Source organism: Pieris napi, chromosome 5, assembly GCF_905475465.1.
Source record: "Pieris napi chromosome 5, ilPieNapi1.2, whole genome shotgun sequence".
NCBI classification, from domain to species: Eukaryota; Metazoa; Arthropoda; class Insecta; order Lepidoptera; family Pieridae; genus Pieris; species Pieris napi.
In genome coordinates this window covers 7745321-7761521 of record NC_062238.1, presented here as the reverse complement: position 1 = coordinate 7761521, position 16201 = coordinate 7745321, and the positions used below count along the sequence as shown (strand labels likewise).

At 33.3% G+C, this 16201-nt stretch overlaps 1 protein-coding gene across 1 annotated transcript in view; it reads left to right on the top strand.

The window, feature by feature from the left end:
- The window catches only part of LOC125049286 (rhomboid-related protein 3), an 89842-nt gene that overhangs the window by 64527 nt on the left and 9114 nt on the right, over nucleotides 1–16201 (top strand). The gene's annotated exons all lie outside the window — the stretch shown is intronic.

Here is a 16201-nt window from a genome sequence, read left to right as displayed (position 1 = left end):
ATCCCCGGCTTAGACAAACATCGATGTGATGAGCATTTGGTGTTGTGCTGAGGTCTTGGGTGTTTAAATATGTATTTATATGTCTATTTATCTATAATATGTATGTATATCCGTTGCCTAGTACCCATAACACAAGCTTCACCAGCTTAGCATGGGACTAGGTCAATTGGTGTGAATTGTCTTTAAAAAAAAAGGGTGATATGTCCTATGTGTTTTGCTGTGATAATACCTTCAAACTCAGCGTAAATTTATTTACGTTGCGCACAGTACTACTGAAACTCCATAAAACTTACCCAGACTGACGAACAACCAAGTCATTCTAGAGTATACTTACTTAGGTAACTTAAGGTCAATGTCAAATTCTGTTGAAGTTTTAAGCATAATTTAAAAAATACTCAGCAGTAGCGAGCAGGCGTGGCGCCACGCGGCCCGTCAGTAGTTTAGAACAGTTAAGGGTTAAGCTTATTAAAACCACTCAGGCACGAGCCCTGAGGCTCTGCGTATATCACATTCCAATATAAATTAGTTTCGGACGGACCAGCTCAAAATAACTAATGGCCTACCATAATTATCCTTTTATTATAAAGTGTTAGTGTATGCAGCTTTATCTGGTTTAAAAAATGTAGACCCCTATATTATTTTCAGACGAGTAGAACTGAAATTTGTGAAAAATTTATTCATCGCGTGATCAACAACCATATGCCATTACAAGACTTCGCATATGGCATACATGCATACCAATGTCTCGCACATGAGGGGTCAACAGTAGCGGTTATAGTATTAGAAGGAAATTACGTTTAAGATAAATCACTTAAGCAAAGTTAAATAAAGAAGTAAACCTTACTTGTACTATCGGAATTTACGATTGATAATTGAAGAGTGTAAGATGCGGTTTGTGGTGCCTCGCCACGCGCACGCGATCTGCGCCAAAAGTTTGGTCCAAGTCATGTTCGTACTGTTATACATCGTAATAATATATTATTTCCAAATAGGAAATAACACAATAGTTTTATTTTTTGTTTAGAATAATATTATCTTAATCATATGTTACATTTAAAATCACTGAGGTTTGTATAATTGTAATAGCAGTACTGTTTAGGAGCGCGACAAATGCATATAAAATAGTTCTTTAATTTACTTTATATTTTACTCAACGTTAGGCTATCTAATAACTGACTGAATTATATATACACAGTATTTTACATGTGAACGATACATAGTTCTGATATTCTGAAAGTTAAATATATAAATCGATATAATACATATATGTATTTATGCACGTTTACTTAAAAATTATTAAGCGTATTTAATGTTGAAAATCAAAATCATATTAATACATATAAATACATATTAAATGCTTCTAATTTTACATTTACTGCCAGTTCTCAAATCAAGGGCGAATAACGGAAGAGAAGAACTGGCAATAAACTCTCCGCCACTCTTTTTAATCGCCAAGTTTTATGTTTTACACAATGTTTCTAAGGACATGCAACCATTACACCAAAACAGTAAAAGGAAAATAATAATTGATCTGTAAACAATATACCTTTAAAAAGGTTTTACACCAAATAAACCTACACTACAATCACTTATAACTTACAAACACACTAGACAGTAAGCGTTTCGTTAAGAACTTGCAATTTTAGTATTCACCCTGAGGGTATGGCAAAATTGCAAGAAGTTTAAGTTGTAATTGTGAATTTTTGACCGCATCCAACTTGGAATACATATTCATTTAATCCCAGTATACTAGAGTGCTGTGCTACGTGCTACGTGCAATACGTAGCATTCGTAGACCGTACTTCACACGTAACATCTGTCCATGAAAATGTAAATATTTATTCACATGTCCTTGTTTCTCTTAACTATGAACCAATTTTTATCGCTTTTAATTTTTCAACCAAAAACAAAACTTATACATCAAAATACAGTATCAATTAATAAACATATGAAAAACCTAAAATTACCGAGCTAAATTTAAAGAAAAAAATAAAAACAATGCAACGTTTAACAATGTTTTAAAAAGGGAAGGATTCAGGCAATCAAAAGTAAGAAAGGTGATATTATAAATGATCATAAATAAAATGAAAATTAAATCAGTGGCGCTACAACCTCTGTAGGTCTTGGCTTCAAATTTCTGAATCTATTTCATGATCATTTTTAAATCTAATAGACAAGTAAGTGATCAGCCTCCAGTACCTGACACACGCCGTCGACTTTTTAGGTCTAAGACATGTCGGTTTCCTCACGATGTTTCCTTCACCGTTCGAGCAAATGTTAAATGCGCACATAGAAAGAAAGTCCATTGGTGCACAGCCGGGGATCGAACCTACGATCTCAGGTATGAGAGTCACACCCTGAAGCCACTAGGCCAACACTGCTCTAAATGATTATATGTACGTAAAAAAACTATATCGAATGTTTTTTAAGTGTTAAATTAAAATGTAAAAAAAACCTTTTCTTTCGCAAAAATTTAAATAAGTTTAAATTGAAATATATAGGTACAGATATAAATGATATTATGACAGTACTTCATAGGCGTTTATTTGAAAATCGGCTGGTATATAGCACCTGTTGCCTAATTCACCATTATCGTGTAAAGAGAAAGGGTCTTCCCACGAGGACCTCCCCGGTGCGCATACATTACAACACGCATTGTCGTAGACCGCGGCGCCGCCTCTGCCCACCCGCAAGCCTCGCCTTACACTTTAGGGTTACCATACTTAGGTTTATTCCTATTTCTGTACAAATTACCCATATATAAGGATAAAGGCTCCTTTGATCCACGTGAAATTGCGTCTGTTTATATTCCACTACACAGTTATTCAGCGACTATAGTGAGAATAAACAATACGAAAAACTTCGAATGTATTTTGTCAGTTATAATATTGGCCAAATGCGGAACAAAATCTGTAAGTGATTCGTATACAACGTCAGAATTATAGTTAAACGCACAGTTGTGGGACTTTTGTGTTTTACATATGGTAACCCTTTTCACGCCTAACTGAATTTGGTTTTAATTACAAAAGGCGTAAAAGTTACCTAATCGATTATTTATTATTGCCAATAAAAATTATAGTTATTGTTTCATCATAATGTTTACACGGTACCTTTCTTTGGCGCCGCTTGTAATGCATTATATTATTTAATGTCTTTTACCTTCGAAGCTGTATCGAATTTTGAATTGGCCTAGTTGATTTTTAGAAAAACGTTCTCGTATCAACCAACAACCTTTAATTCAAGAGTTGCTTTTAATATTTCAGTAGTTTTGACATAGATGCTTGTTTTTACAATGTCTTTTAACCATTTGGTAATTTTTTATGCTCACGAGTTGAAAGCAAGAAATCTGCTTACTATTTTAGCTACATTCGTTATAATTTTATTCCTCATAAAAGAGTTATGTAAAATGGTGTTAATTTTATATAATTTCAATAGGGCTCGACCGCATCATCAGAATCAACATTAGCATGTTAATGAAGGGGTGTGGCTGGCGTGATTCCATACAAATCACGTCCCGTGTCTCCCACGCGGTCCCGATGTGATATATGCATTTTTTAATAACCAATTTCATTGTCCACTTACACCTTTTCATCCAACAATATTATTTTGTTTTCATGATGACGTATTCCTACATTTGAAGCACAGTTTCGCGGTTTGGCGCATCAACACATTTAGTATTGGGTTCCCGGTTCGAACAATACAACATTAGTGTGTTATGTTTCTAGATATATAACTAGAAAAAGAGATATAGTATCAGTTATCTGTTTGTTGCTGTCACGTGACTGAGTTCAGCTACACGCTTAGCCAAAAGTTGTTTAGACTTGTGCGGACAGCAGGGCGTAAGAAAGGATTGTTTGAGGGCTATTAACATAGTAACGAAGGGGCGTGTCTTGACAGTAACTCACGCCTGCCCAAAATAAATAATTTAGCTAAGGAATGTGCCCCTATAATTAACCTCAATTCCACCGCATACAGGTGTATCTTTAAGGATATCGCAAAGTGTGCGCCAGTTAAATATATTAAACGGGCTTGTTAACTTTATTAAACAATGTGTCGAAGCATAAACCTTCGTGTTTTTTAAAGCTGTACTTATAGTGTTAAAAGCCGAGACGAGAGATTATCAATTAAATAATAAATACCTTATATTTTATTGACAATGCTATTCTAAGCTAAAAACAACAATTTAGGTTTCGAAAGAACTTTTAAAACACGTTTATACTATGGATTTATAAATAACAAACCTATAACTTACTATGTTTATTAGTAGAGTTTCATTTCATGAGTTTTAAGGTACAGAAAACGTTTAATACACATTTAACGTATACGTGTTAAACGTATAACACAATTTTTATATGTTGTGTTATACGTGTAACTACTATTAGGCTACTTTACTTTTAGTTATTTTAAAACTAACATACTACTGATCTCTCTATCCTTATCCCTCTCTCTATGAAGAGACTTAATCTTCTATGGAGAGTATAAGAGTTGTTGATGATCCGTTTTAACTTTCTTTTTCATTCTTTTTTTTTCTATAGAACGGGGGAGCAATCGAGCAGGAGGCTCACCTGATGTTAAGTGATACCGCCCCCCATGGACATCTTAATGCCTAACTATTGTAATATATATATGTAATAACTCGAAATATTCATGCGCAAAAGTCTACCTCAGTCGCTTCACAAGTCATTTTCTTTTGCGAACTAGTGTACTGTGGAATCGACTCCCGACCCCCAAAAAGGGCATGCTCCTCCGTCAAATGCTGGCAACGCACCCACTAAAATAGATTTTTGGCCATCCCGTACGCCATTAAGGGTCTTTTGCTACCTAAAAAAAACTTTACGCTATTGAGTTTATTGAATATCAAGTCGAAATATAGTAGTTTTCGTGGTGTTGCAAAGGGTTGCTTATACGTTCTTGAGTGATTTACATCGGTTTAATTAAAATGATCTTAACTGAACGTTGGAATACTTTTACATTGTCTCTAATTTACACCCGCCGACCAATCAAGTATTGGAATAAAAAGGCGATGGAATTTGCTTTTAGTTTTCGCAGTGAGGAATTTTAATTGGTTATAAGTGTTTTGGGAAGCACTGATAAGTGAGATCACTGATTGTTCTTAGCATCTAGCAGGCGCCTTTTAAGCTTTCACATTATGTATTAAACCCTAATGTTATAAATTGTTTAAATAATCCCTCGTAAAATTGGCAAAAACGTATTGAAATTAACTAACGACCTGTTTTAATCAAACTGATAGTTACATTTACAGTAATACTTAAGTTATAACCTGGTAACTTAGATTATAAAGGGTTAAATCCAATTCCTTTGGTAGCAATTTCTTCAGTTAAAGATATATTTTTGTAAAGTACAGCCGTGCGATTCTGTTAATCCGTGAGTTCACCTCGCACTAACAACGCTCCCTTCGTCACTCACGTCATCTCATGGTATTCTGTTAAGCAATTTCACATTACGTCTTGACAAGCGGAGGGAGCTTGTAGTTTATTGTTTATCAGAATGCCAAATCGTAAAATGACTGCTTCACAACTGATTTGAGCGCGACCGCCGCTGCGCAAACCGCTGTGTGAGTTCGAAAAGTGAGTTACAATATCGCAAGGCAGATAATAAGGATGAGCGGTTATATATGTAATACCTAGCTCATGCTGGACATACATTATATCGCATGCTTTTCAGTTCACATATTTATAGTTCGTAAGTATTCTGACAGCATCAGTTCAACTATAAAGCTACTCTGTTTGCCTGTTAAAAGTGTACAATCAGTTTCTTTTGTTATTTTTGTGTGTTACTAGATGTAAGGTTATATTGTAATGCCTGTTGGCAAACCTTTTTTAAATAAATAAAGATATCCATTAATCAAGGGCAAAGTTAATTAGAAAAGACATGTGATTGATGAATTTGATCAAACAAATGAGAGTGGTTATAAATAAATGTCGTATTTGTCGAGTCGCGGCCGCGGAGTTGTAATGTGGGTGGGTTCTACATTTGTCACCGTTTACCAGAAGCTATGTTTTGATATACGTATTTGAAGAATAAACTGGAATTGATATTATAATTTACTATAAAGCAAAACATTAAATAACCTACAAACAGACATCGATTATGTGCGATTTAATAATTAAAAAAGTTTTAAGTCGGAATAATAATATTTAAATGAATTAAGTATAAAAATAAAATAAATAAAAAAAATAAAATATGTTTATTATGGAACATAAGATACATGTATCACTTATTCGACGTCATTAAATTCGAATTTGTAGGCATCCCTACTCATCGGCAAAGAAGACAGAGGGTGTAGGCCGAGAGAAAATGCCGGCGTAAAAAAACTCTCGGTACTCTTTTAAAATAGCAAATCATCAAACAACACTTATTTTAAAACAAATATCGCAAATTTATTAGAGGTAGCCTGTCTAGCACTAGTCCCAGGCCCTTTTATCAACTAGATAATCGTTGACTTTATAGTAAGCCTTTTTACACAGCTTTTCTTTAATACATTTCTTAAATTTACTGAAAGGCAGAGATAAAATAGCTTCTGGGATTTTATTAAAGAAGAGTATCCCTTTCCCCAAAAAAGAATTACTAACTTTATACTAGGATATAACAATATGTAACGGTGGATTAACTAAAAACTGGTTAAGGTGAAAGTATAGTTACAGAGTACATCTAAGTCTAGAACAATTGATTCGATTTTGTACTATTGATAGAAATTATACGAGACCAATAAAGCCTTTGTAACGGATACTGGACCATAACTGTTCCTAAGCACTTGAAACGTCGAGTTTTATAATAATTTATAGTTAAAGAGATGTGTAACTTGCATTAGTCAAAAACAAATAAAAGTAACGCTAAGCGCATATGTATGTACACTGTAGGTATCGGATAGTGAGCCGTGTTGGCCTAGTGGCTTCAGCGTGCAACTCTCACCCCTGAGGTTGTAGGTTCGATCCCCGGCTGTGCACCAATGGACTTTCTTAATAGACTGAAAACATCGTGAGGAAACCGACTTGAATTAAACCCAAAAAAGTATACGGCACAGGAGGCTGATCACCTACTTGCTAGACAAAAAATCATGAAACAGCTTCAGAAATCTGAGGCCCAGACCCAAAAAAGGTTTTAGCGCCACTGGCTTATTATTTGTTTTTATAGGGACTCATAAACGTTTATATACTTATTTCCCAGAGGGATAGTTGTCACCTCCAAAGTTTAGTAACTTCCACATAGCGAGTACCACGGTGGCCGTTATCTTGGCAGCCATCGGGTTCTATGCAAATGTAGTTTTTGCGTTCCAATTGAAGAGCAAAGCGAACTTGCATGTGCTCTGGGTGGCCATAATATGCATATTATATGTGACATGATATAACAAAATCTATTCTTTTATAACTAAATAATAATTACATTTAATAGGTCACGTTATCATCGTCGAATCTATGTATACGTATTGCTTGCAATATTTAAAATTTAGTATTAGTTTTAGGAACGAAAATGTATTTCTTATAACGAAAGTTCCGAACTTATATGTCTTGGAACAGTAGGTAATTCATTTTAATTATTTGTTTCGATTTGTAACTTTTAGTAATCCTCACTCTGCCGGCTGTGTGAGATTTTTGCAGGCTTTGCACTGAAAACTTCACCGTTATTGCTGGCATAATAAAATCCTGGTTAATCTGGTATAATCTGGTTAATCTCGATACATTTCTTCATATTCGTATTAAGTTTATTGAAGTGATAATATTTATTTGAAAAACTGTTTACCACTTTTTCGGTAACTTATAACCTAAGTAGATAATTGCTCACGAAATTATTGTACAATAAACGTCACTAATTGTATACATAAAGGACAACGAAGAGCTCCAGAACAACAACTAGTTTACATATTATAATATTCAAAATTGCTCTCAACGACTGAGTCATCCTCTAAGAGAATTGTGTTTTCTTAAGGCACAGTTTTATCATTCCAAGTAATATAATTTATTTATCTATATCATTTGCATGTAAATATTAAGAGCCAAGCAATATATTTTTATGTGATATAATATGTTTGTCGACAATTATTTCATATTTGAAGATCGTCCAATCGCTAAGTGTAGTAAGATTCTCGTGTTAATTTGCTAGTCAATATTCAAAGAATACGCGGTTGAGCCTGAATTTGAGGCTATTCTTATATAAAGGCCTTTTAAACTTGAAAAATGGCTAAGATATTTCATTGTTTCACGCTATAAAGTAAAAGTAAAAAATCATTTAATCATATAGGTAACATAATGTACACTTATGACTTGTCAGTAAAGAAATACATATTAATGCTTCTAATTTTACATTTACTACCAGCTCTCAAATCAAGGGCGTAGAACGGGAGAGAAGAACTGGCAATAAACTCTCCGCCACTCTTTTTAATCGCCATTTTTTTGTATTACAAAATGTTTGTAAGGAGCTGCAACCATTATAATTCGAGTTATTGAAGATAAATTAAACAATATTCATCCTCGTCTTATTAATTAATATTGGCAAGATTTTAATATATCCATGTCCTTGTTCCAATAGTAGTAAATATTACAAAATGTATATAGTATGGTAACACGTCGCCTTAAGACAATATTTTTTGCGCGGCACATCTCGATGCGACAGCGACACGACAATAAATTAGATGCGTTGAAATGTTTGTGTTGTAGCCCCGTGGCCGCCGCCGGCGCGCGCGCATACATTAGCGCACAATACCGCGGGGGGCACCCATTGTGTCCCACACTTCACACAACACCCCTCCCACCCCCTACCGGCCTCCCCTAATGAACGATTCAATACCAAGACCTGCAATTATGAGATAAAATCGAGACATGTGTGGTCAAAAACCACGTCGAAATAAGCCTCTTAACGCACTTACCGGAACAGAGAAATGTTCGGATGTACGATTAGGGTAGCGCACGTCCGTAATTTAAGGTTTCTGCGGGTTCTGCGCCGACTAATGACCAGATAATTGGGCGGCAGGTGCGCGTGAGGGCTGCACGCTAAACGCACACGCCATCCGACGGATCGATCATCGAAAACCTTCAACCGAACTGCATTTCCACAGCAAATAATAGGTTCACATGTAATGTATTCGTATTGTGGCTTTAAAACGCAAATCTAAATTATAATGCAAATGAAGGTACAATGAAGACGTCATAGCGGTATCTGGATGAGAACAGTTGCACACCATCAACTTTCCAATGGGGTGAATTCGTGACAGCTGTCTTATGAGCTACAGTTTTTCAGAATTTTTTACCGTAGAAAAAATCAACATTCATATGCACATTTTTAGTATACATAAAGTACTTATTTGTATTATATTGAACGGTTTAATTAAAAAAAATACATAACAATGTAGTTTCAATAGCTATCGAACAGAAAGTGTTGTTTTTAGTCCCAAATTAAATTCAGATCCATAGACACTCTAGCCCAAATTTTCAAGAGAAGAGTAATCTCTGTTATAGACGTATTTTTCCTCTTTTCTTATATACTACTATATTTCATTAATTGGATTCTTCTTTATATACTATACATTCGTATGTTTCTCATTACTAAAATAGTATATTTCATCTGAAACTACATGAAATGCAAGCTGTTAGGGTACAAAGTATCTTTTTTGAGACCACCTGGTACGCAACCCGCGCCAGTCCCGGACAAAAACTTAAAGAAAAAACGTCATAATATTTGAATATTGATACAAAAAACAATTAAGGCAGCCGCGCGTCACCTGTCGTGGGCACGAGATACACATTTGCATAGAAACTTATAAAAACACAATGCCGTAGATAACATCTACCAATTTCTATTTCTATTTAAAAAACTTTGACTTTGCGCTTTATATCTTTTAGTGTTATCCCTTTACAGATATCAAACATCAATGGCTTCGAAATATCACTTAAATTAATGGGAAAAGTCTATGGTATAACTTAATAGTTGACAAAGTTACAAAAAGTACCCTATTATATATTCCTGCATAACAAATAACCTAAATTCTATTAGAGTTTTATGAAGTGGCAGAACAACCTTAATATGTATTAGTTTTCTTTATAGGTATATAATTGAATAATAATAACACAGCCCGCGTGTTTTCATGGGTTCCCGTTGAAATTGTTTCAAGTCCAAAGACATCCTATTAATAAATACCCCTTCACACTCTAATTACCGGCGGAACGGGACATATTTTATTATAAATGAATGCAGTGATTTGTACAAAACATACAATAGGTGACACATCTTTTGTGTAATAGAAAGCTAATCAAGAAAATGTCTGTGTAAATATCAGCGTGCGTCTATTGTCTTCGCAGACAATTCTGTTATGAATTTTCCAACGCTGAGTTCATAGATCAGAGGTATATTAGATATAATAATATCCAAATGAAATATCACTCAAATTAATAGGAAAAGTCTAATAATTAATATAATAATATCCATAATATAATAATAATATAATATGTATTTATAATATCCATATTTAATTTTTCGTATACATAGAATCATTGTCTTAGATATGAGATTTTGTATCACACCTAAATATAGCATGCCTCTTTACAGTTTATTATTTTCTGAGTTAAAAAAAACTACCGAGTACTTTGAACGAACAACTTAATATTAATATATAAGATTGATATGTTACAATATAGATATTTTTTTATAAATTTAAAGTCCTGTTCTATTCTAATCAGACCAGTTAAACTCCTGAACATTAAATGAATCGAAAGCTCCAAGGAATATTTTTTTATTTTATGATTTTAATTGAATAACGCTATAGATCTGTACTTTCAATAGGTAGTAGTAGTACTTTTAATTTGTAGCAGTCCTAAGAGCCATTACTATAATAATATGTAATAGTATCGATGAACTGGCTTTTATATCAACGAATAGCAAAGCAAGCAATATTTGCAGTGTGATATATAGGTATAGATTAACATTTTTAACAGTAAACATTTAGTTCCTTTTTTGTAATACGTGAAAGATAAAAAAATATTAATTAATTTACATAATTTTATGTTCACGAATAACTGCGACGTTATGACGCAATGCAGAAAGAAAAAATAATATATTTTTTTTTCATCAATCAAGTTCACGATAGATAATGTGCATTTTTGAAGAAAAAGAGAAGCCGTAACTGCGTAAGCGCACGCATTACAATCGGTAGCCTCGCCGTAGGCGCTCGTGCCATTCGCGTTCCAATTTTGAATGCAAATCATTTCTAAAAATTAACCTTACAACAACCTACTTAATTGGGGATTTTGACCGATCGCGTGCCAACTTAAAACCCTTAGGATGAAAAGCTTTTTTAACCTCGATATAAAATATATCAAAACAAGGTCTATAAACACCGGAAGCTTCCGCTATTCATTATAAATTCTATATAAACTGAAACACGAAATAAATATATTTAAAATGTCTATATATTAATGTCTGCTGATAAGCATACCAAACGTGGAATTAGAGTGTCAACTTACAGGAGAGAATATACTTACTTGTAATAGATTAGGTTAGCATATAAACTAATTGTATATTACACCAGTAAAAAAGTATAACAGTAGCCAAGAAACAGAAGAATTATTAGACAGAAACATAATTACTAATTAAGATTATACAACAGAGAAGTATTTTAAATAAGAGATGTTAATCCGTCCATGAAAATATACATATTATATTTATACATATAAGTATCGCAATACAGCGACGAAAAGCTGCCAGCGTTAAAAGCCACAGGGACCAAACTTTTTAAATTCGTTTTAATTTTCCATTCCATCCGTTTTAAACTATTATTATATAGTTTAAAAATATTGTAAGTACTGTATATTTGTGTGTTGCAAATAAAAAAGTACTAAATATTACTAGGTAAAAAATATATTACGAGAGATACCATCTACTAATTATCAGCATTATAAATTGCCGTAACTCGGTTAATTAAAATTCACACGTATAAGTTTCCAATATCAATAGCTGCAGTAAAAACTGAATTTCTAATTCCAATTTTAATATACCATTCGTTGAAATCATTATTTATGTATGTCTACTGAAGCGAGACGTTAGAGTAACACGTCATAAAATCAGATGCGTAGCATGTTTACGCTTACTAGGTAAATTATATTCATATCGTGGTGTTAAAAAATCTAAAATTATTATTATTAATTTTTTTTCATGTATTCTTTATTAGTTTAGTTTTTTTGTTCCTGTTTAGTTTCTTTTTCTAAACAACTAAATGTAATACATGTATTTTTGCACTTCTTGCCTATCTTATATAATTTAATACTTTTTTTTTCTCACAGTGGTTGCCTGGAAGAGATCGCTCGAAAGCGATAAGGCCGCCAGTTGCTCTCCTTTTTATTTAATTATGTCAATTGTTCTATATTAATGTATATGCAACGAAGTGTTAATAAATAAATAAAATAAATTAATTAATTCATACATATATTTGCTTTGTTGTTTTAAGTTTCCTATTTGTGGAAAGAGCCTAAGTGTAGCTGATTGCATTAAACGCCTCCTAATGGGGCACAGATCATGCGTCTATTTTATGGGTTTAATAGACAAGGGGAAAATGGCTAGAATAATGTTTGATAGTTTTATACACCTGTGAATATTTTTATCATTCTAATACTGGTTGACATGAATATCGCACGCAACAGTATTGAGCGTATTGACCGGGATCACCGTCTGGTAACAGTATCTCAAGTTCGGCCGAGCAAGGCCGGTCAGTCACACTGGCGATCTATCGCGTAACATTGTGTAACGTATGACTCACTAGCAAATGTGAATCACTTTCACATCTTACAACCTTCGGTGACCTACTAACTTCAATTTCGGTTCGAATCATCCGAACTATTATTCCGGTCTTTTATTTCAGAAATCAAGTCATCATAGCAAACACAACACACAATATCGATTGTTAAAGTAATAGACCAGAAGTTGTGTCATTATTATTTATTAGTTTTACAAATATTATTATTATTTTCTACTGAGTATTATTACATTACTTTTATTTCTTTATGACTGAGGCGCAAACTAGCTGCTGTGGTCTCTGGCAGAATGACCAGCGCTGTAGAACATTCTGCTCCTCAGCATAATGCTGAGCCAGGGCCAATTACAACCACAGCACACACGCATTACACACTTGAAACGGACCGAATGGATAAAGGGGAAAAAAATGTTTGATACCTTTCATTATATTTTTTTCTTTGATAATTGTTATTTTGTGTGTTTTTGTTAGAAATAAATGTCATGTCTATATAATTACTTCTTAAAAAAACATTAATTTATTTATCTATTTCGATTGACAACGAAAAAGTTGATGTTCTGATCATGAAATATCATTTATGTATTTGTAACGTAATTCATAAGTCGACAAGTCGAATTAGAATATTATACCAACCGATTACAATATGAACAAAAAACTTTAAACAATACATCTGAACGGTAAAAAACAACCCAGACATAGTTTCAATCAAAAACACTTGTAAAAATATCGATTTCTTTGAGGAAGGCCCAATTTGTTGGTGCTAATAAATCACTTGGTAAAAGCGCCGACCGATCTCAATCGATTTGTCTAAATTAACTCGGCAGCCTGTTTTGATACGCTTAAAAAACCGCAACTGGCGTCATGAAGGCATGCTTGGAGAGCCAAAGGTTAGTTTTAAAAACGTACGAATCATTAGAACACTTCATTGTTCATATAGAAAACTCAATCTAACCCGTTCATTAATACAAATTTAATCGATCTACTTACAATGTTTTAACTAACACACCATCGGCCACATGCAACATATTTTTTTTAAATTGATACATAAAGTAACTTAGGACTTCTAAGATAAATTGGTTTGCACCCACACTATGTCTGTCAAATAATAATATTCATAACAGCATCGACCATATATAATTTCTGTGAATTAGGGGGTGTGTTATTATCAAATTTTAACTTTTATAACAGAATGATTCTTTCAACGATTTGTGCTCTTATAAATAAATCTATTTTATAACTGGTTATCACATAAGTAATAAATAGATTATCTGGTATAATATTATAATAATAAGAAGACTTACAACATTAATTTTCCATAACCCAAGCTTATCCAATTTAAAACTTAGTATATAATATCCCACTCCTACATAATTTTATTTATTATAACATTATTTACGAAAGCGTATATCTAGAATTGCGATGTTAGTAGTAAATAATTTTATCTATAAAGTTTAGTCTTACTATTTTTAATATACTTGCGTGTAATTTATCGGTCAGTTTCAAAGTGGTAGTTCAGTCTACCTAGTTCTGGTCCCACGATTTGCAAATGGGCTATCAACATACCTATGCGACTCTAAAATCAATAGCATTTTTTTCTAATATAAGATATTTTATGCATACACAAAGCCCTTTTGACAATGTGGCCTATCCATGTTTTATATGTACAGCTTTCTTCGGAAATTTCTTCTAAACAAAATCTATTGCGGTATAACTTACCCCAGAACAAAGTTAAAAAATGCCTATAGTGACTAGCTGTTTTAAGTGGATTTTTTGTTACTGGCACCCCCACGCCATATGTTAGGACGTTTACCGGTTCAGTTAACGACCTTTATCACGAGATAATTATTACTTTTTTTCAATCAGTTACTTTCTATATAAAACGAACGTACCGTATTAGAAGGTCATCTATTATCCTTTCAGGATTAAACCGCTGAACCTATTTCGATGTTTATATCTGGTACCGGGTACGGTATCAGATAAATGCATTGTTTATATGTAGTAAGTTGAACAGCAGTATTATTTTCCTCCCGGAATCCATATCCATATTGTGGTGATCATGAAGTATTTGAATGGCATATTCCTTTCAACCAATCAGCGCGCGAGGTGCGTACCGTTTCACAATTTGACGATTTCACTTCGATAGATTATAATCTACCGAATAATATGCATACGTTAAATTGTAAGCAGTACCTTGAGTTCACAATATTTCGACAGTTTATAATCTCGCGAGATAGATTACAATCTAACGGTATTTACAATTTTTCGTTAACATATATATACGAGAGGTTTTGCGGAACTTTTCAAGAGGAATTCTTTATGGAGGATAAATAATATTATTATGTAAATGTAATATCAGCGTATGTAATCAAATATATTCAGAACATTTATTTAGAAACACGACAACCATTTTGTATGATGACATATTTCAGGCAATCTAATGTCCAAATACAAAGTGAGTGCGTTGCCGGCCCTTTAAGATTAAAGGTCTTTTTACAATCCTATGGATTTTTCTTGTAATTTTTAAACTGACTGATTTGGTTTTATTTTATAGTTGTATTCGTGCCTTCAGGTAAAAATAACCTATGTATGAAAATTTGCCAATATTAGTTAGCGCTTTATATTGTGATACACGGTTAACGTTACGACTTCTTAAACACATACATATATGTAAATACTCCTATCTGCAAATAAACAAAGGAACTCGCGTTCACAAAAAAGTGGCATCAACCGATTCTGAAGTCATTAGTAGCAGCGCTTCAACAAATGACCGACTATTTGTGCTGACACCATATTGCTATAAATATTGTACAAATTAACAGACCTCCTGTCGACCACCTGCCCCTTGCAATCCCCTGATACAAATTGCAACTAACCGTGAAATGTCATTAAAGAATGGTCCAAAATGCGTCGGCATCTGTCAATAAGTAGTTTATTAGCCTGCATTAGATAATAATTCTTTGACACGATCCATTCTATCATATATGCCTATGTTATTCCCTTCTTTCCTTAAGGTGTGATGCGTAGAATTTACCACTTCATGAATATACATCTAAATATTAAAATTCGAATGGCATCGTCAATTTTAGGAAAGCTAGAAAAATATAAAGTTACGGGCATTTCAAGCAAATTGGTTTGTTATAGCAAAATAATGTTCGCCTGAACTTAGGTAAGACTTTATTTTAATATGAACGAAAATTTCGAAGTAAAAGTTGCATTTATTATTCAGTCATCTTAGGCAAAACATATGGAAATGATTAAGGCCATTACCGTAAGCCAAAACAGATGTTAAATCATAGGTAAAAGTAATTCTAAGTAAACCTTTTGTCTTGCATTAACATCTGGCAATGTTGTCTGCAATTTTTATTTTACCTGGTAATATCGCAACTTAAAGTATCTTCTAAAAAACTAAACTAAAATATGACAACGGTTTCGCTTGTATGTTTG